Here is a 13098-nt window from a genome sequence, read left to right as displayed (position 1 = left end):
CATATCCCCCTCCTTTGCCCCTAGGGCAGCTAGAATAAGTGGTCCACTTTGTGTTTAGCTTGTTGTAGATTGGGTATTGATTCTGTTGTTGGCTTTGGATTTGGTGTTTAAGTCTGATCATTTTTTAAATTTTTACTCAATGTTCATCTACTTGTTTGGTATTGGTACCATCCATTATTTCCCCCTCAATTTATGAGGCAGAACAAGATGATTCAAGTTATGTGGTTCTGTTTAAAGGAAAGAAAAAAAAGGGGGGGGACAAAAATCCAAACAGGAACTATTTCATCTGCAACCACCAGTAGTGTATGGAGCCCTTTTCACATCTCTGAATTTTTCTTCTACCCACCCCAGAGAAAATGCTCTGCTTTTTGGATTCATTGAATACATTAGGTACACCCAGATCTTCTCTTTGTAAAGACTAACTATGCTGTTGTTAATCAAAGCACAATCATTTCGGTGATGTATCACCACATTCATAGGAGCCAGACATTGGAGTGTTGAAGATACAGATTCAAGAATGAGTATGTATACTAGCCACGAAATGAAGAAAAAAATAAAGAAATGCCAATTTTTAGGAAGCTGAGAACCTGTTCAGGAGATGAGGTACTTGGACAAATCCTGTGCCTACTAGAATGTATCTGATAAATTCTCAAAAGGAATGGACTACCTCTTAAAATTTTGTTTCAGATGTTTGTGTTTTGATTTATTGGGTTTGGATAGTACCTGCAAGTGTTTGGGGTGGGGAGACTATGGCAGTGGGATTGAACCGGAGTCAGCTATATCTTACCTGCTATACTATCTCTCTGGTCCTACCTTTTGAAATTTTGTTTTATCCTCCAAAATGGTCTGGTATAAACAAACTGATTAACTACATCAAAATTATACATATCTATGAAACTCAAACAGAGTAAGAAGAGTCAGTAATTCCATTTTCTATGTCGTCTCTGATTAATTGATGGTGACTATCCGAACCTCAAGAAGGAACTTGAGGTTTCAGTCAAGCACTGGGAACACATATCTATTGCAGGAATGCTACAAGTACAGATGATTACAATGCGGTCTGTTATCATCTCAGTCCCCTGCAGATGGCCCAAATAATATACTAGTTACCAGTGCCCAGAAGTAGTATAAAGTTATTTTATTTTAAGAACTCTATTTTCTATCTATTATTGAGGCAATTTACAAAATTATTCGAAATAGAGTTTCATGCATATAGACTTTTAAAATCAATATCTATTTCCCTAACCATGTCCCCAGATTCCTTCCCATCACCTATCCTGCCTTCATGTAATTCACTTTTAAAAATTAAGATGGAAAAAATAAAGATAAATAAAAATTAAATTGGTAAAATAAATTGTGGGAAGTCAACACCACTTCAAGTTTAACTGATGTAACTATTTGTCAGAGATTAATATAATGTAATAAAAAATAAATAGAGATGGCCAAAAAATACTTGAAAAATTTTCTCTATTTCATTAATCAGCGAGGAGATGAAAATCAAAACAACTATGAAATATCATCTCACACCACAAAGACTGGCACACATCACAAAGTACAAGAACAACCTGTGCTGGCTCAGATACAGTGAAAAATAAACTCTCATTCATTGTTGGTGATAATGTTGACTGGTCCAGCCTTTTTTGTAAAACAAATTTGGATATTCTTCAAAAAACTAGAAATGAAACTTCCATATGACTCAGAAATACTGCTCCTAGGAATATATCCTAAGTTCCCAAAAACACAATGCAAAAAAATCCTTCTGGCTATGGTATATAAACTATGGTATATAAACACTAGGGAATTCTATGCAGCTGTTAGGAAAAATGAAGTATGAAGTTTGCCTAGACATGAAGGGATATGTATTTTGTTGAGTGAAATGAGTCAGGGGGAGAAGGATAGACAGAATGATCACACTCATTTGCAGGATTTTTTTTAAAAAATGTTAGTATGATATTAATATCTAGAAAAAAATAGAGATGAGAGCCAGTAGGACCAATCCATGTAAGGAAGTTTGCCACAAATAGGAAGTGCAGTTGAAGCAGAGAAGGGATTATTATGTGATAATGATAGTTGGAAATTATCATTTTGGACAAGAAGTGCATGCTCAAAGGAGGTAAAGTGATATGTATGATACACCGTCAGTTACAAGATTGCAAACCATATTTTTAAAAGAAAAAGAAAAGGAAGAGAGAGAAAGAAGAAAAGTGTCTGCCACAGAGACAGAGGGGAGAGGACAGGGTGAAGACAAGATGGAAACTGGGGACATTGGTGACAGCAAATGTGCACTGGTGAATGCTATTGTACTTAGAAACTCAATCATGATAATTTTGTAACTATCTCCTGGTGATTCAATTCAACAATTTATTCACAAAAATAGTTTATAATACCCTTTCTGAACTGCAAATATGGCAGAAAGTAGTGAAGCACATATCTGGCATGTATGAAGCCCTGAATTCTACCTCCATCACCTAACTGGGTCACAGCACTACTGCTAATACCCATTGTGGCCCTCAACACCAGCATGGTACCTCTCTGGGCATTAAACTATCAATATAACTGTGTAGGGACTGACTCCCTGGACCTGAGTGCCATTGTGTAGCCCCTATTATTTTGTTTGTTGGTTTGCTTTTGGTTAGGGGCAATATCAGGTAAATCTCAGGGATTACTCCTGACTGCTCAGAAAACACTACTGGTGATATTCAGGGACCAAATGCAGTAGCAAGGATAGGACTGAGAGCCAGCTAGTGTCTTAAACTCTTTACGATCTCTATGGCCCCAATTTTTTTAAAAAACATTTAAATGTAGTTCAAGCTGAGTTTAAATGTTTATAGCTAAAGTCACTATTGAAAAAGAAAGCTGATCATTTTCTTTATTATGCATAACACGCTCTGTTCTCCCTTTGACAGTTACAACATTTCCAGCAATTCTTTCCCAGACTCCCCATAATAGGCAAAAGGCCAATAATGCCAAGGGCAGCCATTATCTACAAGGGCCTTTTTCTTGACATCTGAGACATTTAATAATTAATAAAAAGATTTTTAAAATTCCCTCATTTTCAAATTATGTATTATGCTTCTAAAATTAATTTATGTCCCATCAGTGGAAAATTAGTCCTTTAACTTCTGTATATTTTAGAAATATAAAAAACTTTTAACACTGGCAGAGGAAATTCTTCTTATATGATAAGGTTTTTTTTTTTTGCATGGTGCCAGGATCAACTTGGGGTTGGTCACTTGCAACCATCTTTGCTGTCCTCATCTAATTTAATATCACCACCCATATTTGGGCACCTTCCTATCCCTTAGCTATAATATGAAGTTCAAATCTTTAGACCAATTTTAAAAGCACATTTATGCTTTTCCTGACCTAACTTCCTAGGTTTTTGTTGTATTCCTGGAAAGCACTGCACTTCATACATTTAATGATTGTAACCAATATTTTCCATGTTTGTATGTTTCCTCATAATCTTCCTCCCTGCAGGCACTATAATTAATGGGACCAAATTTTATTCCTAACTCTGGATTCTTCTTAGTTGATACTTTCTATAGTTATTGTAATGATTACATTTGTTAATATGTTTAAAGAACCTGACATGTTCCTGGTACACAGAGAAAAAAATCAATGTATTTTTATTATTGGTGTTTCTCTTTTTTTAGGTGAGTCTTCAAACTATCCTTTTCAAAATGTATATAGCTTTTCAGACTCATTCCTCTGTCTAGAATCCAAGCCTACAAAATCCAATGGGAAGAAATTCCTTTTTCCATTTAAGTTTACAGCATCCCTTTAGTGTTACTCTTACAGTCTTTAACCAATTTTGTACAGTGGTTCTATTATTGGTGCACATGATTTCTTGCCTCTGTGTGATAATTAACTATTTGAAGACAGAATTTGTCATACACCCATTGCATCCCATACAGAGACCTGTCTATGAAGACCAGTGTTCTGTAGTTGACTGATAAATAAATAAGCAAATGAAGAGTCTATGATGTTGACCAAATCTCTGCCCTAAATGTAATCCTATTTAAGACACTTTCAACTATAATTAGATCATTTGCAGTTTCAAGTATCCTGTCCTCATATGATCTATGAAGGAAACCTGGAAAATGATTTGGTTGAGAAAGCTGAAGGGACTGGATTTTCATGCAAGGTTGATGCTTTCTGATTTCTACAAGAATTCACATTCACAACAATGTTAGTCTACATTAATGAGTTATTTGCAACTCATGTGTAGGGGCTTCTTTTTTGGGCCACACCCGGCAGTGCTCTGTGGCTACTCCTGACTCTGTGCTCAGGGATAACTCCTGGTGATTCTCACGGACAACATGCAATGCTAGGAATGAATTAGGGTTGACTGCTTGCAACCATCTTTGGCTGCAAGTGAAACCAAGTTCCAAGTAAAACCAAGACTTTACCCCTGAACTTCCTCTCTCTGACTCCACAAATGCTATTACTCCTTTTCTGATATTGGCATTTATTTTTCTTGTTTCTCTGTCCTTTATTTTTTAAAAAAAAATTTACTTCTGGTGATAGATAACATCAGATACCAAAATCCGAGAGAGCTACATGAAAAGGTTTTCAGTAACTCTTTGGCCCACAACTACAGTTGATTTCTTGCCCAAATATTCATTAGCAATTTTCAGTGATTTAGAAAACCAGAATCTAAAAGCAATTGTTTGTCTGGAAATTCAGTTAAAAAAAAAAAGTTCTATACTTTTTCCTTCTATCCCGCAAAAGAAGATACACTTGTATACAACCAAGAAATTTATTCTCTCCTGTTCTTTGAAAGAGTAGGATCAGTTTCAAAGTAGTCATCCTGTGTCCGCATTGTATGTTTTAACAAGTAATAGACACTTCCAAGATAAAAATCCCTAAGGGGAAGATGGGAAACTTCCATGACATTTGCGTGCTCCCCTACTATGGAACTTTAACTGCTTGAAAACTTAATTGATATTCTGTGAATCATTTGAGAATTTCCAATTCCTCCAAATATTCTATGATTGGGAATATATTATACATCTTTTTATCTTCCATACTGATTATTAGAAGTTTTGTCAGATTCCATGCCTTTCACTGAGAACTGAGCCTTCCTTGTAGGCACCACTACAAAGATTTGCTCAGACACTACTAGAAGGTGTGATTTCAGATAAGCCTCACACACCTGAATAAGAAATGTATTGAAACCAGATAATTCTGACTCACTGAAGACTTTGATTTTTCTGTTTATGTCTGTTACTCTACCCAAGTTAGAAAAACAGAACAGACTACTGAGCCATGCAAACACTTGGGAGGAAGAAGAAATGCTTATTATATCTCTGCAGAAATGTGGTCAAATACTCAAGTCAGCTTTTTCTGAAATATTTCACTCAGATATAATCCCTCTGACCTATTGGCTTTGCACCCTTGGGTGTCCCCCTGTTGGGTCCCTGCTTTTTTCTTTGGACTCCTTCAAAAGTTTTTCCACAAATTATATTCAAAATATCTCCCACTCTGAATACTTGCTTCTAGTGACTGTAGGATCCTTTTATTCACAAAAGGGATTTCTTTAATGAATCCCTATTTTACTTAATTTTTGGAAATCATAAGTATCTGACTTTCCAACAGTTTTAGAAACTGGTTTTAGTGTGAAGAAATATTTTTAAAATTTGAACTAAGAGTAATTTTAATTTACCCCAACCCACCTGGCTTTTTAGGGCATGGGGCCATTTTTGTTTTGCTCTATTTGACAATATTGATAGCAGTGAACAAGGGTGAGAGTTTTTTTCTTTTTAAAAAGTATTTTAATAATGCTTAAGTGATAAGATTGATATTGTGTTGAAGTTTCTGGTATTGATGCAAAAAGTTACTATTCTCTGGACTGGCGCAGTGGCACAAGTTGTAGGGCATTTGCCTTGCATGCACTAACCTGGGATGGACCGTGGTTCGATCCCCTGGTGTCCCATATGGTCCCCCAAGACAGGGGTGATTTCTGAGCGCATAGCCAGGAGTAACTCCTGAATGTCACCAGGTGTGGCCCAAAAATCAAACAACAAACAAAAACCAGTTACTTTCTCTGTGAGAGATCACATACACACACACACACACACACACACACACACACACACACACACACACACACACCACCACACCACACCACACCACCACCAGCACTACCAAAATGTCCAGGACCTTCCCCACAACACTATGTCCAAGCTGGTCAAATGATCCTTTCCTTCCACTCTTCCCAACTGTTTGTTAATTGGCTATTATTGTTTGGGCATACTGTTACTTCCCTTAGCAACAAGAGCCTCTTTGTTCCCATCCCTTCTATCCTTCAGACCTAGTGCTCTCAAGTCTGTATTCTAGTTTCTAAGGTTTGTTATTGACTGATAGTATTCAAACTCTTGACCTTTTTTTTTTCTGTATACCACAGATGAGTGAGATCATCTTGTATTTGCACATCTGCTTCTGACTTAGATTGTTCACCAAATTGCTATGAATTGCATGCCTATATTTTTTCCTAGTGACTGTGTAGCATTCCGTTTTGTTTGTATACAGCAACTTCTTTTTTTGTTTTGTTTTGTTTTGGTTTTTGGTTTTTGGGTCACACCTGGCAGCGCTCAGGGGTTACTCCTGGCTCTACGCTCAAAAATCACTCCTGGCAAGTGGGGTGGGGGAGACCATATGGGATGCTGAAATTCAAACACCATCCTTCTGCATGAAAGGCAAATGCCTTACCTCCATGCTATCTCTCCGGCCCCATACAGCAATTTCTTAATCCATACAATTGTTCTTGGATATTTGGATTGGGAGTGGGGATTGGACCAAACCTAGCTGGTCTTGGGACTTACTCCTAACAAACTGCTAAGGTATCATTCTGTGCAGAGCTCAGGGGATCATATACAGTGCTAGAGATCAAACCCAGGTCAGCTCTGTGCAAGGCTTTATCCACTGTACTGTAGCTTCAACCCTTTTCTGAGTCATTTGGATTATTTTCATAACCTGATTATTATACTAAGGCTGCAATAAAAATAAGTATGCATATATCTTTTTTTGGCCATTTTATGTGCTGCATGGAATCTCCTCCATTTAGCCTGACTGTCCAAACAGAATTTAAAGCAAAGTGTGGTGTTCCCTGCAGTAGAGTGTTCATATCTGAAGGTATAGGAGGTCAGACATGCTGGAGATATCATTTGGTTGAAATGTTCAACATCCCACCTGTGAAAAAAAATAATTTCATTTTCAGAATTTCTGTTGCCCATGGGTTCTGCATATAGTTGGTTTTTAAGTACCTAGCTCAAGATATGGATTCCTTATTTAGAGATTATAAAATCCAATCTATAGTTGTATGAATCTGAGGCTAAAGAGAAAGAGAGACATGGGAATAATTGGCAACCTTTAAAGTTAAGTGGAATGACATGTGGAGATTTTACTAATAATACACTAGAAAGCTATTAAGCTCTTTCATCCAGCCTTCTTTTCTCTTTTAGACTTTCCCTTGATGACGGTTTCACTGCCTCTTACATAAACACAACCAATAAACTAGCTTCTAGGAGCATAGAAATCAAAACTTACTTTTTTTTTTTTTTTTTTTTGCTTAAGAATCTTTTCTCTTGCTTTCTCAGGCTAAGTAAAGAATAGAAATGTTCATATCAACTCAGAAATTAATTAAAGAACATAGACAGCATCGGCTAGGCCCGGGTTTAATAAAAAGTGACAAGAAATTAGAGATCTAACATTTGAAATTAGTTAATGTCTGCCAAGTGAAATCTGCACAATGTGTTAACTCTAATTGCCATCAGAACTCTGTGACATCATTGTTATTATCTTTCATAGATGAAGTAGCCAACTTTAAAGCTGAGATTAATTGTCCAAAATCACACAGGTCATACTACTGTTAACCTAGATTTTATGATTTTCTTTTCGAACCACACCTGATAGAGCACTTAGAACTCACTCCTACCTCTCATGCGTCACTCTGAGAATTGTATGTGATTCTCGGGGATCGAAATCATGTCATTCACATGCAAGGCAAGCACTGTTGTGCTACCTCGCTAGCCTTTTTCTACTTTTCCTTTTTATGCAGCTTTGTCTTTGTTTTATTTTTAATATTTTATTGAAATGTTTGTGGTTTACAAAATTGTTAATAGTTGGGTTTCAGACATATTAGGGCCAATCTCACCGCCAGTGTCTACCTTACTCCACCATTGTTCCCAGAGTCCATTCCATGCCACTACTCCTGCCTCCCCTGCCTGCCAGTATTGTAAGCCCATTTAAAGTTTTGATGTTAAAGTTTAGGTTTCATTATTTGCTTGTTATTGACTTTTGCTTGAATATTTAGTTCTTTTATTTTTTTTTTAAATATCGAACGCTTCACGAATTTGCGTGTCATCCTTGTGCAGGGGCCATGCTAATCTTCTCTGTATCGTTCCAATTTTAGTATATGTGCTGCTGAAGTGAGCATTAGTTCTGTGTTTTTTTTTTTAAACACCACCAACGCACCTGATCATTTGGCCCCTGGCCCTTATTATTTTGTATTTGTGTTTATTCTCCTCCACTCAATTTCTTTCCTTCTCTTTGCTATACTCTGGGGCCAAGAGTGTTTGAAATAACTCCATTTAAAGCATTGGATTTCTTCATGCAGTCTGTAACCTTGGTTCATTTGTCCATTTTTGTTGAATGCTCAAACAAATTAAAATGTAAGACTGAGGGCATTTGTCTTGCACACAACTGAGCTGTGTTTGATCCCCAGTATCCCACATGGTTCTCTGGGCCTGCCAGGAGTAATTTCTGAGTGTAGAGCCAGGAGTAACCCCTGAGCACGTCTGGAGAGAGAGGTAGGGAGAGAGGAAGAAAGGGATGAAAGGAAGGGAGGGAGAGAGGGAGGGAGGGAAGGAGGGAGGGAGGGAGAGGGAAAGAAGGAAGGAAGGAGGGAAGGAAGGAAGGAGGAAAGGAAGGAAGGAAGGAAGGAAGGAAGGAAGGAAGGAAGGAAGGAAGGAAGGAAGGAAGGAAGGAAGAAAGGAAGGAAGGAAGTGAGGGAGGGAGGGAGGGAAGGAAGGAGGGAGGGAGGGAGGGAGGGAGGGAAAGAGGGAGGGGGAGGGGGAAGGAGGGAGGTAGGGAGGAAGGAAAGAAGGAAGGGAGGGAGGGAGGAAAGAAGGAAGGGAGGGAGGGAGGAAAGAAGTAAGGGAGGGAGGGAGGAAAGAAGTAAGGGAGGGAGGGAGGAAAGAAGGAAGGGAGGGAGGGAGGAAAGAAGGAAGGAAGGGAGGGAGGGAGGGAGGAAGGAAGAAAGGAAGGAAGGAAGGAAGGAAGGAAGGAAGGAAGGAAGGAAGGAAGGGAGGGAGGGAGGGAGGGAGGGAGGGAGGGAGGGAGGGAGGAAGAAGACTCAGAAAATTAATATTCTTTTCAAAATAAAAGTATTCGTAGAATATTTATAAATAAAAGTGAGAAAATGATAGTGAGAAAAATGCAATGCCTGTCTCAAAGTAGGCAGGGGATGGGGGAGAATGGAAATGGGAGACATTAAGTGGGAAATTTTCACTGGTGAAGGCGAGTGTGCATTTTATGGCTGAAAACCAACCACAAACATATTTGTAACCATAGCGCTTAAAGAAATAAATTATTATTAAAAATAAAAAATTAAAGTGAAACTTACCATTTATATTATAATTGTTTTAGGTCTAGATGCATTATTGAATAAAAAATATTCCCAGCACATCAAATATTTAACAGTAAGTACATAAGAGAGTTCTGAGTAAAAGGGAAGAAAGTGAGACACAGAATTAATTTTCTACTCTGGTTTAATCATTCAAACATCTTTATTGATTCAAATTATAGTAAAGCTACTCAGACTAAGGGAGGGAGGCATAATTTTCCAGGAATCATCTTTCCTTCCTTTTCCGTTACTCTTTTAGCAGCTGAGACTAAAACTGGGAACCATCTTCTGATTCCCGGGCACTGCATTTGTAGCTAAGATGATTCATAGTGAGCCAGAAGTGTTATGATCTAGCTTTGTCCCAAGAAAATATAAAGACAGCCCACACAATGAAACATCGTGTTTTTTTTTCATGGAAATATCTGTGTTCACATCTTCATTTCTTAATGGGACCTTAACAGTGAAAGAATATCATGAAAGATACTATAGTGCCTTCATCAAAGTCAGGGTCCCATAGTGAAGGGTTTAAAATGGAACACATGTTGGCTCTGATGCTCTGGCAAAGGTTCTTGCTGTCCTTAGTTTTAAAAACAAGAGCAAGATGTTTTTAGGCTTCATATATCCTGAAGTTCCCTGTGAGAATTGGCTCTTTTTTTCTGCCATGTGCATGGGTTTAGGAAACTACTCTGTACTGCTGTGGCTCTGTTTATTTCTCTTAGTGTAGTTTATCTTTTTGTTTTGTTTTGTTTTTTGTTTTTTTGGGCCACACCTGGTGACTCGGGTTACTCCTGGCTATGTGCTCAGATATCGCTCCTGGCTTGGGGGACCATATGGGACGCTGGGGGTTCAAACAGTGGTTCATCCTAGGTTGGCGTGTATAAGGCAGACAACCTATCACTTGTGCCACTGTTCCAGCCCCTGTGGTAATATATCTTAAGAAAAATAAGCTTCTGCTTATCACTTTCAAATGTCCTCTCTATGTGAACCCAATGAAACAAATGACTACAGAAAACCATTCTAGCTTAAGAGGTAATTATAAAGATGATGTGGAAAACTGGCCTAAGAAGGCGTGTCATTCTATGGGGATGGTGTTCTCTGCCTTTGATAATATACCAACATTCATCCCAACATCCTTTGTTTGGACCACTAGCCAAGGACTGATTGACTTCCAATCCCTTCTGCCCATTTCTTTTTTTTTGAACTTGATTGATTGATTGATTGATTGATTGATTTTTGGGCCACACCCAGTGGTGTTCAGGGGTTACTCCTGGCTCTGCACTCAGAAATCACCCCTGGCAGGCTGGGGGACCATGTGGGATGCCACAAATCAAACCGGGTCTTTTCTGGGTCAGCTGCATTCAAGGCCAATGCCTTGTGCTATCTCTCTGGATCCCCAATTTTTATTAATAACATCTTCCTGCCAACCTAGTCTAAAGTCAGATGCAGGAGTTATCTCTCTGTATCTCAGCAATATCTAGAAAGCATCTTAGCACCAGAGGAGGCTAACCAAAAACAAGACAATAGACACACAAGCACTTCAGAAACTGACTCACTGTAAAGATACTGGGCAAGTCATCCTTTATCCTATTACATCATAATTTAATATCTTCATCCATCATTCCAACTTTTTTAGGTACTGAATCATCAAGTCTTTTATTCTTCCCAGCTAAAGGTCAAGCTTTTTTAATTAGAGATTTCATTAGCAGATGATGAATAAATCTCCCCCCCCTTTCTTTTTGAGGGCCCATTGAGTTTAAGACCCAGTGTGCTTATCAATCCTACTGATGGATGCCCTTAGCCTAACTGGAATACTCAAAGTGTATTTGTGGATATACTGGACAGACTCCTTTGCTTCTTTGTTGATAAGGCCTGAGTGGCTTTAATAACAATGGTAAATTGCTTTTTCTTTCTTTTTGGGTGTGTATGTGTGTGTGTGTGGGGGGGGTGATGGTGGAGTGTGTTGTGGTTTGGCCATACTCCATAATGGTTAGGGTTTGCCTCTGTCTCTATGATCACTCCTGGTGATGCTTTAGGGAATCATATCTGGTGCAAAGGATTAATCTACCAACTGTATGCAATGCAAGTGATCTACGCATTGTACTACCTCTCATGTACTTCCTCTCTTAGGTAGCCTTGTCTTTAGAGTGATACTTTTGTCCAGTATTGTCACATTTTTTAAATAACATGTTTATTTCATATTTAAAAACCAAAGTCTATGAGAAATATAGATGTCTTAACTCTCTAAGTAGATATTTTGCGACTTCATATTCCTCAGCTTTTAGTATTGCCGTGCAGTTGATGTTTGTTTAACCTCAGATCTGATTTCTAAAGAACAAGGCTACTTTAAAAAATAAATTTTTTACTGTAATTCTACAGCCAAATCTCAGCTAGGAGAGACTCTGCATCTCACTACTGAGCTGTTCATGCTTCCTGATTACCGATTCCTTCCCAGTCTTGGAAGTATCAGAATCCTGGGCAGTCAGAATTTGTTTTCAAGCTGGCAGGCACTTCCTCTAACATAACAGTTTCTCTGCCTCAGCAGAACCTGATGGGCAGTCATTCCATTTTCTCTGTGGATCACTTACCAGGCTCAGAAAAACCTGGCAGTGACTATTTTTAAACTAAGAAGGAATCAGCCTTTCTGGAGAATGGTGATATGGAATATGATGATTGGATCGGAGTCATGCAGATTCACTTGTCTTGAGCTGTCAGGGAAAAGGATTTTTTTTTTGCCTTGTGGCAAGTATTTCTACTTACCAATTGGTATTAGTCACTTAAATGCCAGATTCATTTGGTTATTTCCCTCCCTTTAAGTAAATAAGACAGAAATTTGGTGAGTTTTTTTAAAATCTGACTACTGGTAGACATAAATGGTCATGCCTCTCTCCCTCTGTAAGCTTTTGTATTTGTATAATAATACTAGACATCAATCATTTTGAATTTTTGCAATACTATGGTGTCCACAAAATTTGTCCCGAGTCACTTTGCTAGAGCTCAGGCTTGTTTTTTCAAAAGATCTCATTTTTCTCATTATTGAGGGATTATTTCCACCCTTGCTGGGGACTTCCAGCACATGGAGTAGTCAGCACATATATGGCACAGGGATTAAATAACAGCACCTCATATGTATCCTGGTGCTTCCTAAGTCACTTCACTGTTCTTTAACTCCTAATAGCAGGGCTCCTAAAGTACCTCAGCAAGTGCTTGAAGGTGGCACTGAGTTTTGAACTGGGGACTTGTGCATGCCCTAACCCAGCTTCTAGGCACTTCTTGTGTAAAAATCACAGATAGGGGGACTGTCCCAAGCTCCTCAGCACAATGTGGCAGTTCAGGGGGCTGAACTCACAATTTATGATTTCTTGGCAAGTGACTGTCTTGAGCTAGAGCTTCATAAAATCTGTCCACTAAGGTCCCTCTTCCACCTGAAAAATATTCGTGGGCGAGCACTGCCAGAATGACTTCTGATTCAA

At 38.4% G+C, this 13098-nt stretch overlaps 1 protein-coding gene and 1 non-coding gene across 3 annotated transcripts in view; one reads left to right on the top strand and one right to left on the bottom strand.

Moving 5' to 3' along the window:
* Nucleotides 1-13098, top strand: part of GRIP1 (glutamate receptor interacting protein 1) — a 225827-nt gene that overhangs the window by 85135 nt on the left and 127594 nt on the right. The window lies entirely within an intron of this gene.
* On the bottom strand, nt 8334-8440 carry LOC126023495 (U6 spliceosomal RNA). The gene has a single exon (XR_007500613.1). It is a non-coding gene; the product is annotated as a U6 spliceosomal RNA (small nuclear RNA).

Source organism: Suncus etruscus, chromosome 11 (assembly GCF_024139225.1).
Source record: "Suncus etruscus isolate mSunEtr1 chromosome 11, mSunEtr1.pri.cur, whole genome shotgun sequence".
Lineage (NCBI taxonomy): Eukaryota > Metazoa > Chordata > Mammalia > Eulipotyphla > Soricidae > Suncus > Suncus etruscus.
The sequence above is the reverse complement of the archived record's forward strand: the minus strand, read 5'-3'. Positions and strand labels throughout refer to the sequence as shown.